Here is a 12,425-nt window from a genome sequence, read left to right as displayed (position 1 = left end):
GGATTTTCCGAAAGGAGGACGGGAGAGGTCCTTATACCCGTGTCAAAGGCGTGTAGCAGTGGTCAAAAGTAGAATTTCTGCGAGTTAGACAGACGGTGTGTTGGTAATAATTTGGGAGCATGGTTCTCTTTCGTTAAAGTACCCCGCAACAATGAACGCTGGCTCCGGGAATGCGGTCTCCTGTTCGTTCAGGGTCCAATTAAGATTTTTGAGTGACTTTTTGTCGTCGGCTTTGGGCGGGATGTACACAGCCACGGCGATAATCCCTATGAACTCTCTCGGAAGGTAAAAAGGACAACATTTTATGACCAAGTATTCCAAATCAGGGGAGCAGAAGCTCGCAAGTTCCTGTACGTTTCCACCATCACACCACATCATAAAGCAGAGCCCACCACCCTTTCTCTTGCCAGAGAGAGCCCACTTCCTATCCGCTCGAGAAACTGTAAAATCCGCTGATTGTATATAAAGCCAAGTCTCAGAAAACCAGAGTATGTTGCAGGATCTGATGTCCCTCTGGAAGGTGATCCTCGCTCTGAGTTTGTCAAGTTTGTTCATTAATGATTGAACATTGGCGAGTAGTATACTCGGTAATGGAGGACGGGTCGCCCGGCGTCTTAATCTCACTAAAACCCTGCCACGTCTGCCTCTCCATCGGCGTCTTTGCTTCCTACTCTCAGGTAGGAGTCCCAAGCAGCTCGGCGCCTCGCCGAAGAAGCTAGTCCATTTTTCTGCCGTCTCAGGGAATTTGGGGAGGTCAGGTCCTTGGTCCTATGGCTCTGTTCACAAACAGACCCCAGAGAGCCCCAGGACAGCAACACAATTAGACCCAACCAAATCATGAGAAAACAAAAACAAAATTACTTGACACATTGCAAACTAGAATGCTATTTGTCCCTAAACCAAGAGTACACAGTGGCAGAATACCTGACCACTGTGACTGACCCAAAATTAAGGAAAACTTTGACTATGTACAGACTCAGTGAGCATAGCCTTGCTATTGAGAAAGGCTGCCATAGGCAGACCTGGCTCTCAAGAGAAGAAAGGCTATGTGCACACTGCCCACAAAATGAGGTGGAAACTGAGCTGAATTTCCTAACTTCCTGCCAAATATATGACCATATTAGAGACACATATTTCCCTCAGATTACAGAGATCCACAAAGAATTCGAAAACAAACCCAATTTGGATAAACTCCCATATCTATTGGGTGAAATACCACGGTGTGCAATCACAGAAGCAAGATTTGTGACCTGTTGACACAAGAAAGGGACAACCAGTGAAGAACAAACACCATTGTAAATACAACCTATATTTATGTTTATTTATTTTAGTTTTTGTACTAACTATTTGCACATCATTACAACACTGTATATAGACATATGACACTTGAAATGTCTATATTATTTTTGAACTTTTGTGAGTGTCATGTTTACTGTTAATTTTTTTATTGTTTAATTCACTTTTGTTTATCATCTATTTCACTTGCTTTGGCAATGTAAACATATGTTTCCCATGCCAATAAAGCCCTTAAATTGAAATTAGAGAGAGAGAGAGAGAGAGAGAGAGAGAGAGAGAGAGAGAGAGAGAGAGAGAGCGCTCTTGTTACTGTAATGGTGAGGTTAGCTTTCTCACTCATCATTATTTAGGATTATCCGTAATCATGGTAGCATCCACATTAATGTGTGTAGATGCATTCCATTCTTATTTACAATAAAGGTGACTCCAAAATTACATAATACATTATTAACCATTCACAGTGGTGTAAAGTACTTCAGTAAAAATACTTTAAAGTACTACTTAAATAGTTTTTTGGTGTATCTGTACTTTACTATTTATATTTTTGACTACTTTTACTTTTACTTCACTACACTCCTAAAGAAAATAATGATGTACTTTTTACTCCATACATCTTTCCTGACACCCAAAAGTACTCGTTATATTTTTTATGCATAGCAGGACAGGACAATGGTCCAATTCACGCACTAATCAAGAGAACATCCCTGGTAATCCCTATAGTGTTGGAGTGTGCCCCTGGCTATCCGTAAAAAAAAAAAAATTGCTTAATTTAAGGAATTTGAAACGATTTATACTTTTACTTTTGGTACTTAAGTATATTTTAGCAATTGCATTTACTTTTGATACTTAAGTATATTTAAAACCAAATACTTTTTGACTTTTACTCAAGTAGTATTTTACTGGGTGACTTTCACTTTTACTTGAGTCACTTTCTATTAAGGTATCTTTCTTTTTACTCAAGTATGACAATTGGGTACTTTTCCCACCACCGACCCTTCATTTCTATTGGGCACAAAATGATCTGAAACACACAAAACAAAAACTGCAAATGCATCTAACAAATGTGTAGAGTCACAAGCTTGGTGTAGTCATTGCGTGCTATGAATATGGGACCAAATACATTTACATTTACATTTACATCATTTAGCAGACGCTCTTATCTTGAGTGACTTACAAATTGGTGCATTCAACTTATGATAGCCAGTGGGACAACCACTTTTTTTTATGGGGGGTGGGGGTGGGGGAGGGAGGGGTAGAAGGATTACTTTTATACTATTCTAGGTATTCCTTAAAGAGGTAGGGTTTCAAGTGTCTCCGGAAGGTGGTCAGTGACGCCGCTGTCCTGGCGTTGTGGGAGAGCTTGTTCCACCATTGGGGTGCCAGAGCAGCGAATAGCTTTGACTGGGCTGAGCGGGAACTGTGCTTCCGTAGAGGTAGGGGAACTAGCAGGCCAGAGGTGGATGAATGTAGTGCCCTCATTTGGGTATTGGGTCTGATCAGAGGAGGTGCCGTTCCCCTCACAGCTCCGTAGGCAAACACCATGGTCTTGTAGTAGATGTGAGCCTCAACTGGAAGCCAGTGGAGTGTGCGGAGGAGCGGGGTGACATGAGAGAACTTGGGAAGGTTGAACACCAGACGGGCTGCAGCTTTCTGGATAAGTTTTAGGGGTTTAATGGCACAGGCAGGGAGCCCAGCCAACAGCGAGTTGCAGTAAACCAGACGGGAGATGACAAGTGCCTGGATTAGGACCTGTGCCGCTTTCTGTGTGAGGTAGGGTCGTACTCTGCAAATGTTGTAGAGCATGAACCTGCTGGATCAGGTCACCGCTTTGATGTTAGCGGAGAACGACAGGGTGTTGTCCAGGGTCACGCCAAGGTTCTTTGCAATCTGGGAGGAGGACACAATGGAGTTGTCAACCGTGATGGCAAGATCATGGAGCGGGCAGTCCTTCCCCGGGAGGAAGAGCAGCTCCGTCTTGCCGAGGTTCAGCTTGAGGTGGTGAACCGACATCCACACTGATATGTCTGCCAGACATGCAGAGATGCGATTCGCCACCTGGTTATCAGAAGGGGGAAAGGAGAAAATGAATTGTGTGTCGTCTGCGTAGCAATGATAGGAGAGACCATGTGAGGATATGACAGAGCCAAGTGACTTGGTGTATAGAGAGAATAGGAGAGGGCCTAGAACTGAGCCCTGGGGGACACCAGTGGTGAGAGCACGTGGTGCGGAGACAGATTCTCGCCACGCCACCTGGTAGGAGCGACCTGTCAGGTAGGACGCAATACAAGAGTGAGCAGCGCCGGAGATGCCCAACTCGGAGAGGGTGGAGAGGAGGATCTGATGGTTCACAGTATCAAAGGCAGCAGATAGGTCTAGAAGGATAAGAGCAGAGGAGAGAGAGTTAGCTTTAGCAGTGCGGAGAGCCTCCGTGACACAGAGAAGAGCAGTCTCAGTTGAATGACCAGTCTTGAAACCTGACTGGTTTGGATCAAGAAGGTAATTCTGAGAGAGATAGAGCAGTGTTAGCAGGACCAGCGGTGTCATTTGACTTAATAAATGAGGATCGGATGTCGTCAACCTTCTTTTCAAAATGGTTGACGAAGTCATTCACAGAGAGGGAGGAGGGAGGGGGAGGAGGAGGAGGATTCAGCAGGGATGAGAAGGTGGCAAAGAGCTTCCTAGGGTTAGAGGCAGAGGCTTGAAATGTAGAGTGGTAGAAAGTGGCTTATTTTTCTTTGACTACTTTAATACACGTATAAGTGAATTTGTCCCAATACTTTTGCTCCCTTGAAATGTGGGCACTATGTACAAAACGTTCTATAATTTCTAAACAGTTCACCCAATATGGATGAAAATAGACTCAAATGAAAGCTGACAGTCTGCAGTTCATAGTCATTGTTTGATTTCAAATCCAAACTTTAAGAGTAGAGAGCCAAAACAAGAAACAATGCTTCACTAATAATTACGGAGGGCACTCTATAACCACTTGCATGATTTATGAATGGATATAGGAGACTTAATTCAGTCAGATCGACACCTTTTATAAAGTAGTCATACTTGCTGTTCAGTCGTCAATCAAAGCACAGTAAATAGCGTGGCTGGCTATAGGAAAGATGTGAAAGAAAATAAATGAATGTGCCAGAAAACAATAATTAGGCTAAGTCGTGGATTTCGACTCATTGTTACCACTTACATTGGTTTGCGAAAGTATTCACCCCCCTTGGCATTTTTCCTATTTTGTTGCCTTACAACCTGGAATTAAAATGGATTTTTGGAGGGGGTTGTATCATTTGATATACACAACATGCCTACCACTCTGAAGATGCAAAATATTTTTTCTTGTGAAACAAACAAGAAATAAGGAAAAAAAAACAGAAAACTTGAGCGTGCATAACTATTCACCCCCCCAGAGTCAATACTTTGTAGAGCCACATTTTGCAGCAATTACAGCTGCAAGTCTCTTGGGGTATGTCTCTATAAGCTTGGCACATCTAGCAACTGGGATTTTTGCCCATTCTTTAAGGCAAAACTGCTCCAGCTCCTTCAAGTTGGATGGGTTCCGCTGGTGTACAGCAATCTTTAAGTCATACCACAGATTCTCAATTGGATTGAGGTCTGTGCTTTGACTAGGCCATTCCAAGACATTTCAATGTTTCCCCTTAAACCACTCGAGTGTTGCTTTAGCAGTATGGTTAGGGTCATTGTCCTGCTGGAAGGTGAACCTCCATCCCAGTCTCAAATCTCTGGAAGACTGAAACAGGTTTCCCTCAAGAATTTCCCTGTATTTAGCGCCATCCATCATTTCTTCAATTCTGACCAGTTTCCCAGTTGAAATGATGAAAGGCGTTCTCGTGGTGATGAGAGGTGTTGGGTTTGCGCCAGACATAGCGTTTTCCTTGATGGCCAAAAAGCTCAATTTTAGTCTCATCTGACCAGAGTACCTTCTTCCATATGTTTGGGGAGTCTCCTACATGGCTTTTGGTAAACACCAAACGTGTTTGCTTATTTTTTTCTTTAAGCAATGGCTTTTTTCTGGCCACTCTTCCGTAAAGCCAAGCTCTGTGGAGTGTACGGCTTAAAGTGGTTATATGGACAGATACTTCAATCTCCGCTGTGGAGCTTTGCAGCTCCTTCAGGGTTATCTTTGGCCTCTTTGTTGCCTCTCTGATTAATGCCCTCCTTCCCTGGTCCGTGAGCTTTGGTGGGAGGCCCTCTCTTGGCAGGTTTGTTGTGGTGCCATATTCTTTCAATTTTTTAATAATGGATTTAATGGTGCTCCGTGGGATGTTCAAAGTTTCGGATATTTTTTTATAACCCAACCCTGATCTGTACTTCTCCACAACTTTGTCCCTGACCTGTTTGGAGAGCTCCTTGGTCTTCATGGTGCCGCTTGCTTGGTGGTGCCCCTTGCTTAGTGGTGTTGCAGACTCTTGGGCCTTTCAGAACAGGTGTATATATACTGAGATCATGTGACAGATCATGTGACACTTACAGTGCCTTGCAAAAGTATTCATCCCCGTTGGCGTTTTTCCTAATTTGTTGCATTACAACCTGTAATTTAAATGGATTTTATTTGGATTTCATGTAATGGACATACACAAAATAGTCCAAATTGGTGAAGTGAAATGAAAAAAATTACCTGTTTCAAATCATTATAATAAATAACTGAAAAGTGGTGTGTGCACATGTATTCACCCCCTTTGCTATGAAGCCCCTAAATAAGATCTGGTGCAACCAATTACCTTCAGAAGTCACATAATTAGTTAAATAAAGTCCACCTTAATTAGGGTTAGTCCACGTTCATTAGAGTTATCAGCCTCAGAAATTGCACCCCAATTAAATGCTTCATGGAGTTCAAGTCACAGACACATCTCAACATAAACTGTTCAGAGGAGACTGTGTGAATCAGGCCTTCATGGTCGAATTGCTGCAAAGAAACCACTACTAAAGGACATCAATAATAAGAAGAGACTTGCTTGGGCCAAGAAACACGAGCAATGGACATTAGACCGGTGGAAATCTGTCCTTTGGTCTGGAGTCCAAATGTGAGATTTTTGGTTCCAACCGTCTTTATGAGACGCGGTGTGGGTGAACGGATGATCTCCACATGTGTATTTCCCACCGTAGAGAATGGAGGAGGTGTTATGGTGTGGGGGTGCTTTGCTGGTGACATTGTCTGTGATTTATTTAGAATTCAAGGCACATTTAACCAGCATGGTTACCACAGCATTCTGCAGCGATACGCCATCCCATCTGGTTTGGGCTTAGTGGGACTTTCATTTGTTTTTCAATGTTGAACAAATTGATGTGAAAATGTGTATTTCAGAATCTAGACATACTACATTTCAGAGCACGCTATAAGGAGTATAATGACACCAAGGCTGGCAGGAATAGGCTAGTACCTGGATTGGGTCATACCAACTCACATCTCTCTAAAATACTACAACATTACATAATACAGCGTTACATTCTTAATCCGTGGAATGGCATTCGTAGGCTAAATTATCAGCACAGAGCAAAATAGCCTATAGCCATATAATCCATAAACTCAAAATAATACAGAGCTCTTTATATTCTCAAATAACAAACAAGGAGAAACTATACCCCTTCACCAAACTTGGCGCCTCCACTCTGGGACCGGGAAGAGCATGTCGGATACGTCAGAGATACTGTATATAATGACGAGATGGTCTTGTCTCTGCCCTAACAATGGGAGTCGTTGTCCCTAAGGGGGGTCTGCTTATCGGTCTGCTAATAGCTGTGTTCCTGGGTGGACAGATTTTGACAGGGGTGGGCCCTCTCGCTTCACCTCTTCCTCTCTGTGTACGGTAGAGTCCAAGTGGGATATTTGGAGGCCTAGTAAGGTACAGTAATAGTGTCTTCATAGCTTCTGAGAACACATTAGATCACTCTCAGAAACCTTTTGTAAAAATGTAAATATGTGTACCTATTTAATTTATTATGTTTCCTTAAAAGGGGATGTTAGGTGCCCTCTTTAAAACAGTGTTTAACCTGACATGCTCTAAGTGGCTTTAAAATGCCAGCTGGTGGACTAGCTGATAAAATATTTCAGAACAAACTCATTACTCTAAATGGGATTGTATGAGAGGAGACAGACTGCAGGAGAACTGTTACTGTAGTTTCTCTCCGAGTGCTCTGATTACGTCTGCCCCAGTCATCCCAGTGGCAGCAGTCAAAAATACACTGGGGCTCCTCAACATCTGCTTTCAAAATAGATAATGAGATCCACTGTTTCTGCCGCTAATGAGGCCCTGTGTTGTGACAGTGTGAACCTGACACTCTCCCTCAACTCTCACGTGTACCACACACACGGCGTGCGCGCGTACACAGGCATTGATGCACATCCGGTGTGCCAGACTATCATCACCAGCCTATGCCACACACTCTCTCTCTCTCTCTCTCTCTCTCTCTCTCTCTCTCTCTCTCTCTCTCTCTCTCTCTCTCTCTCTTCTCTCCTCATGTAATTACACAGTTGAGTTCCTAATCCGCCGATTGAAAACGTACACCTCTCCAGAAGTCACTCTATAAACTCTCCCAGACAGAGCGCATGCAGGATGATGATGGGTAGAGAGAGCAAGAGAAAGAGAGGAAAACAAAGAAAAGAGAGGAAAGAGAAATAAAAGAGAGGAAATAATCAAATACAAGCTTAACTGCAAAGACTGTCAAGTGAAGAAAATAATATTGGTCCAGCTGGACAGGACTCCCATTGTGCGGCTAAATGAATGTTGAGCTTTCTGTCTGGCGTGTCAGGGAGTTAGCCTACGTACGGCAGGCTGTTTGGACAGGGATTATTACAATTACAGCAGATGAAGGGAAGAGGAGTATGAGAACCAAATTGACACTGACACTCTCCATTACATTCCATTACATGGTGACAGTGTTGTAGTGCGGCTCAACACCAGAAGTGACTCTTATCAACTGTATGCAAGAATTCCTTTGTGTTGTCTTAGGAACGCTGCATTATATCGCCAACCCTTATTCTATCACACTTCTGCGATACAGAGTTTCTGTTGTCTTTAACTCAACAGTAATGCTATTGGTCAACAACTCAGATTTTTTATCCAAACAACTCAGATGCTTATAAAAGGGTCTTAGATTCAATGTCTCTCTCTTTTGTTCCTGACCTGCGCTGGTGAGATAGTCTTTCTTTCTTTCTCTCTCCACCCCAAGGACTCTTTCTTTCTCTCTTTCAGGCTATGACTTCTCTCTCCCTCCCTCTGATCATACTTAAAATAATGCCTTGTATTGCTTGGTAATGCTTTGTAACTTAAGCTTTATGGCTTGTACAGTGCATTCGGAAAGTATTCAGATCCCTTGACTTTTTCCACATTTTGTTACGTTACAGCCTTTTTCAAAAATTGATTAAATTGTTTTTTCCCCCTCTACAATCTACACACAATACCCCATAATGACAAAGCGAAAACAGGTTTTTATGCATTTTTGCAGAATAAAAAAAAACAAAAAACATTTACATAAGTATTCAGACCCTTTACTCAGTACTTTGTTGAAGCATTTTTGGCAGTGATTACAGAGTCTTCTTGGGTATTACATTTACATTTTAGTCATTTAGCAGACGCTCTTATCCATAGCGACTTACAGTTAGTGAGTGCATACATATTTTTATTTTACTGGCCCCCCGTGGGAATCGAACCCACAACCCTGGCGTTGCAAACGCCATGCTCTACCAACTGAGCTACATCCCTGCCGGCCATTCCCTCCCCTACCCTGGACGACGCTGGGCAAATTGTGCGCCTGCTACGACAGAGCCTGGATTCGAACCAGGATCTCTAGTGGCACAGCTAGCACTGCGATGCAGTGCCTTAGACCACTGCGCCACTCGGGAGATGACACTACAAGCTTGGCACACCTGTATTTGGAGAGTTTCTCCAATTCTTCCCTGCAGATCCTCTCAAGCTCTGTCAGGTTGGATGGGGAGAGTCGCTGCACAGCTATTTTCAGGTCTCTCCAGAGATGTTTGATCAAGTTCAAGTCTGGGCTCTGGCTGGGCCACTCATGGACATTCAGAGACTTCCCGAAGCCACTCCTGCATTGTCTTGGCTGTGTGCTTAGGGTCGTTGTCCTGTTGGAAGGTGAACCTTCGCCCCAGTCTGAGGTCCTGAGCGCTCTGGAGCACGTTTTCATCAAGGATCTCTCTGTACTTTGCTCTGTTAATCTTTCCCTCAATCCTTACTAGTTTCCCAGTCCCTGCAACTGAAACAAATCCCCACAGCATGAAGCTGTCACCACCATGCTTCACCGTAGGGATGGTGCCAGGTTTCTTCCAGACGTGAAGCTTGGCATTCAGGCCAAAGAGTTCAATCTTGGTTTCATCAGATTAGAGAATCTTGTTTCTCACAGTCTGAGAGTCCTTTAGGTGCCTTTTGGCAAACTCCAAGCGGGCTGTCATGTGCCTTTTACAGAGGAGTGGCTTCCGTCTGGCCACTCTACCGTAAAGGCCGGATTGGTGGAGTTCTGCAGAGATGGTTGTCCTTCTGGAAGGTTCTCCCATCTCCACAGAGGAACTCTGGAGCTCTGTCAGAGTGACCGTCGGTTCTTGGTCACCTCCCTGACCAATGCCCTTCTCCCCCGATTGCTCCGTTTGGCCAGGCGGCCAGCTCTAGCAAGAGTCTTGGTGGTTCCAAACTTCTTCCATTTAAGAATGATGGAGGCCACTGTGTTCTTGGGGACCTTTAATGCTGCAGAAATTTTTTTGGTAGCCTTCCCCAGATCTGTGCCTCGACACAATCCTGTCTCGGAGCTTTACAGACAATTCCTTCGACCTCATGGCTTGGTTTTTGCTCTGACATGCACTCTCAGCTGTGGGACCTTATATAGACAGGTGTGCGCCTTTCCAGATCATGTGCAGTCAATTGAATTTACCACAGGTGGACTCCAATCAAGTTGTAGAAAAATCTCAAGGATGATCAATGATCAGCGGATGCACCTGATCTCAATTTCGAGTCTCATAACAAAGGGCCTGAATACTTATGTAAATAAGGTATTTCTGTTTTTTAATTTGAATAAATGTGCACACATTTCTAAAAACCTGTTTTCGTTTTGTCATTATGGGGTATTGTGTGTAGATTGATGAGGAAAAAATTTATGTAATACATTTTAGAATAAGGCTGTAACGTAACAAAATGTGGAGAAAGAGAAGGGGTCTGAATACTTTCCGAATGCACTGTATAATGTAATCATTCATTTTACAAAGTAATTAAATACACTCGTATTTAGACCTTTCTTCATTGCCTATTACTGTAACTCAACTATAGTCTCTTGCATATTGCAAAATCATATTTATGGATTTAGATAAACATTTGAATAGGCTAACTTCTTAGTCTTATTATTGGGTTGCATGTGAGTTATATATAATATGAATACATATGAAATATTACCCCACTACAGTAAATGGTGACCCCGACATGATATATCTTACAGATACTTTGGACGATATATAATGAACACATGCATGATGGAGAATATGCAATCAATTTATATTTTTTAGTTATGAAATCGACACATATTAATGATTTGTCTCAATAGCTGTTTAAAAAAGGCATGAATATATAATTTGCATACATATTAAATATTAGCCCACTACACTGTTGATATGGGCCGAGCCCCTCCACGATTGGCTGTTATAGGATGTGTTATTCACATAGAGGGCTTGAGATTGAAGTGCACAGAGATGGATTGTTTATTTAAAGCCTGAGTGAAGAGTCCCCTTTCTAGTTATTTATTTATTTACCTATTTTTTTATATTAACTGGTTGTAGTGTCACTGGCTGATAATACTTAGTGTCTATGCATTTTGATCAGGGGTCCCTCTACTGTATGTGGAACAGAAGAGAGGGAAAAGGTGGGATGAGGTGGAACAGATTTATTGTTGGTGATAAGCTGCATCTTGTTTTCAGGTGCAGTTGATTTACAGCTCCTGATAACAATCTTATTGAGGAGAAATCAAATTACAATGTCTCATATGTTGTGCTGGTTGTGGTGGCGGTCGTGCATGTGTCTGCGTGTGTGAGCGTGTGTGAGCGTGTGTGAGCGTGTGTGTTTGCGGGTGTGTGTGTGTGTGTGTGTGTGTGTGTGTGTGTGTGTGTGTGTGTGTGTGTGTGTGTGTGTGTGTGTGTGTGTGTGTGTGTGTGTGTGTGTGTGTGTGTGTGTGTGTGTGCGTGCGTGCAAGAAGATCTAGTCCAGCCATGGTCTGTTGTTGCAGTCATTATTTACTGAATGCATAATGCATTCAATAGGAGCTATACCATTTATTTTTTAATTTTTTTAGAAAAAACTTCCATTGGAACAAAGTATTTCTCATATGTGATACTGTGAATGTTCTGTTTGTGTGGGCAAGTATCTTCTCCTTTATTCTCCATTCATTCTCACTTTTCTTTTTCTCCCTCCATCTCTCTATGTGTTCTCAGGATCATGCCTTTGTAGAGCTCCTGGTTCCTGGGCTTTTCCAGCGAGCTGGACATTCAACAGAAACACAGAGGACAATCTCAAGCTCAATGCCTGTAGGTCAGTGTCTCTTAGAACTGCTATAACTAGGACCTAGAGTTTGTCCAGGGCCCGTATTCAACAATTGTCTGATCTAGGATCAGGTCCCCCCTCTTATTTATTATGATTTAAAAGGCTAAACTGATTCTAGATCCGCACTCCTACTCTGAGATGCTTTATGAATACGGGCTCTGGTCATGTCATGTGGTCAGGTGAAACTCCTGGCCCTAGTGCTTCTATTGGAATGTGATTACAGCCAGCGAAGGCTCTATGTAGCAGAGGATGTGGGCAGAGTTGGGCACTATGCCATCTGGTGAAATGAGCAGTATTCTTGGTAGAGAAAGGAGCTTGTCATCCCGAGAAGCTTTGTTGGTTGATACGGTTGCCCAGAGGATCCATCTATGCCACACTGAGGTTTTCTTACTGTCAAAGTCCTTCTGACAGGAGGTGAAACTCCAGACTTTGGAGAGACACACACACACTACACACACACACAGACAGACAGAAATAAGCAGACAGACAGGGACATACAGGCACACACATACACATGCACACAAAGGCAGGCAGACAGACGGGGACACACACGCACGCAAGCACACACTCACACAC

At 43.1% G+C, this 12,425-nt stretch overlaps 1 pseudogene across 1 annotated transcript in view; it reads left to right on the top strand.

The window, feature by feature from the left end:
* The first annotated feature begins 241 nt into the window (after positions 1-241).
* Positions 242-12,425, top strand: part of LOC311140880 (uncharacterized protein KIAA0825 homolog) — a 117,264-nt pseudogene continuing 105,080 nt past the window's right edge. Inside the window, exon 1 of the transcript in view lies at positions 242-285. The product of the transcript in view is annotated as an uncharacterized protein KIAA0825 homolog (transcript). The remainder of the gene's footprint in view (positions 286-12,425) is intronic.

Source organism: Coregonus lavaretus, assembly GCF_964263955.1.
Source record: "Coregonus lavaretus genome assembly, chromosome: 14".
Taxonomy (NCBI): Eukaryota; Metazoa; Chordata; class Actinopteri; order Salmoniformes; family Salmonidae; genus Coregonus; species Coregonus lavaretus.
The sequence above is the reverse complement of the archived record's forward strand: the minus strand, read 5'-3'. Positions and strand labels throughout refer to the sequence as shown.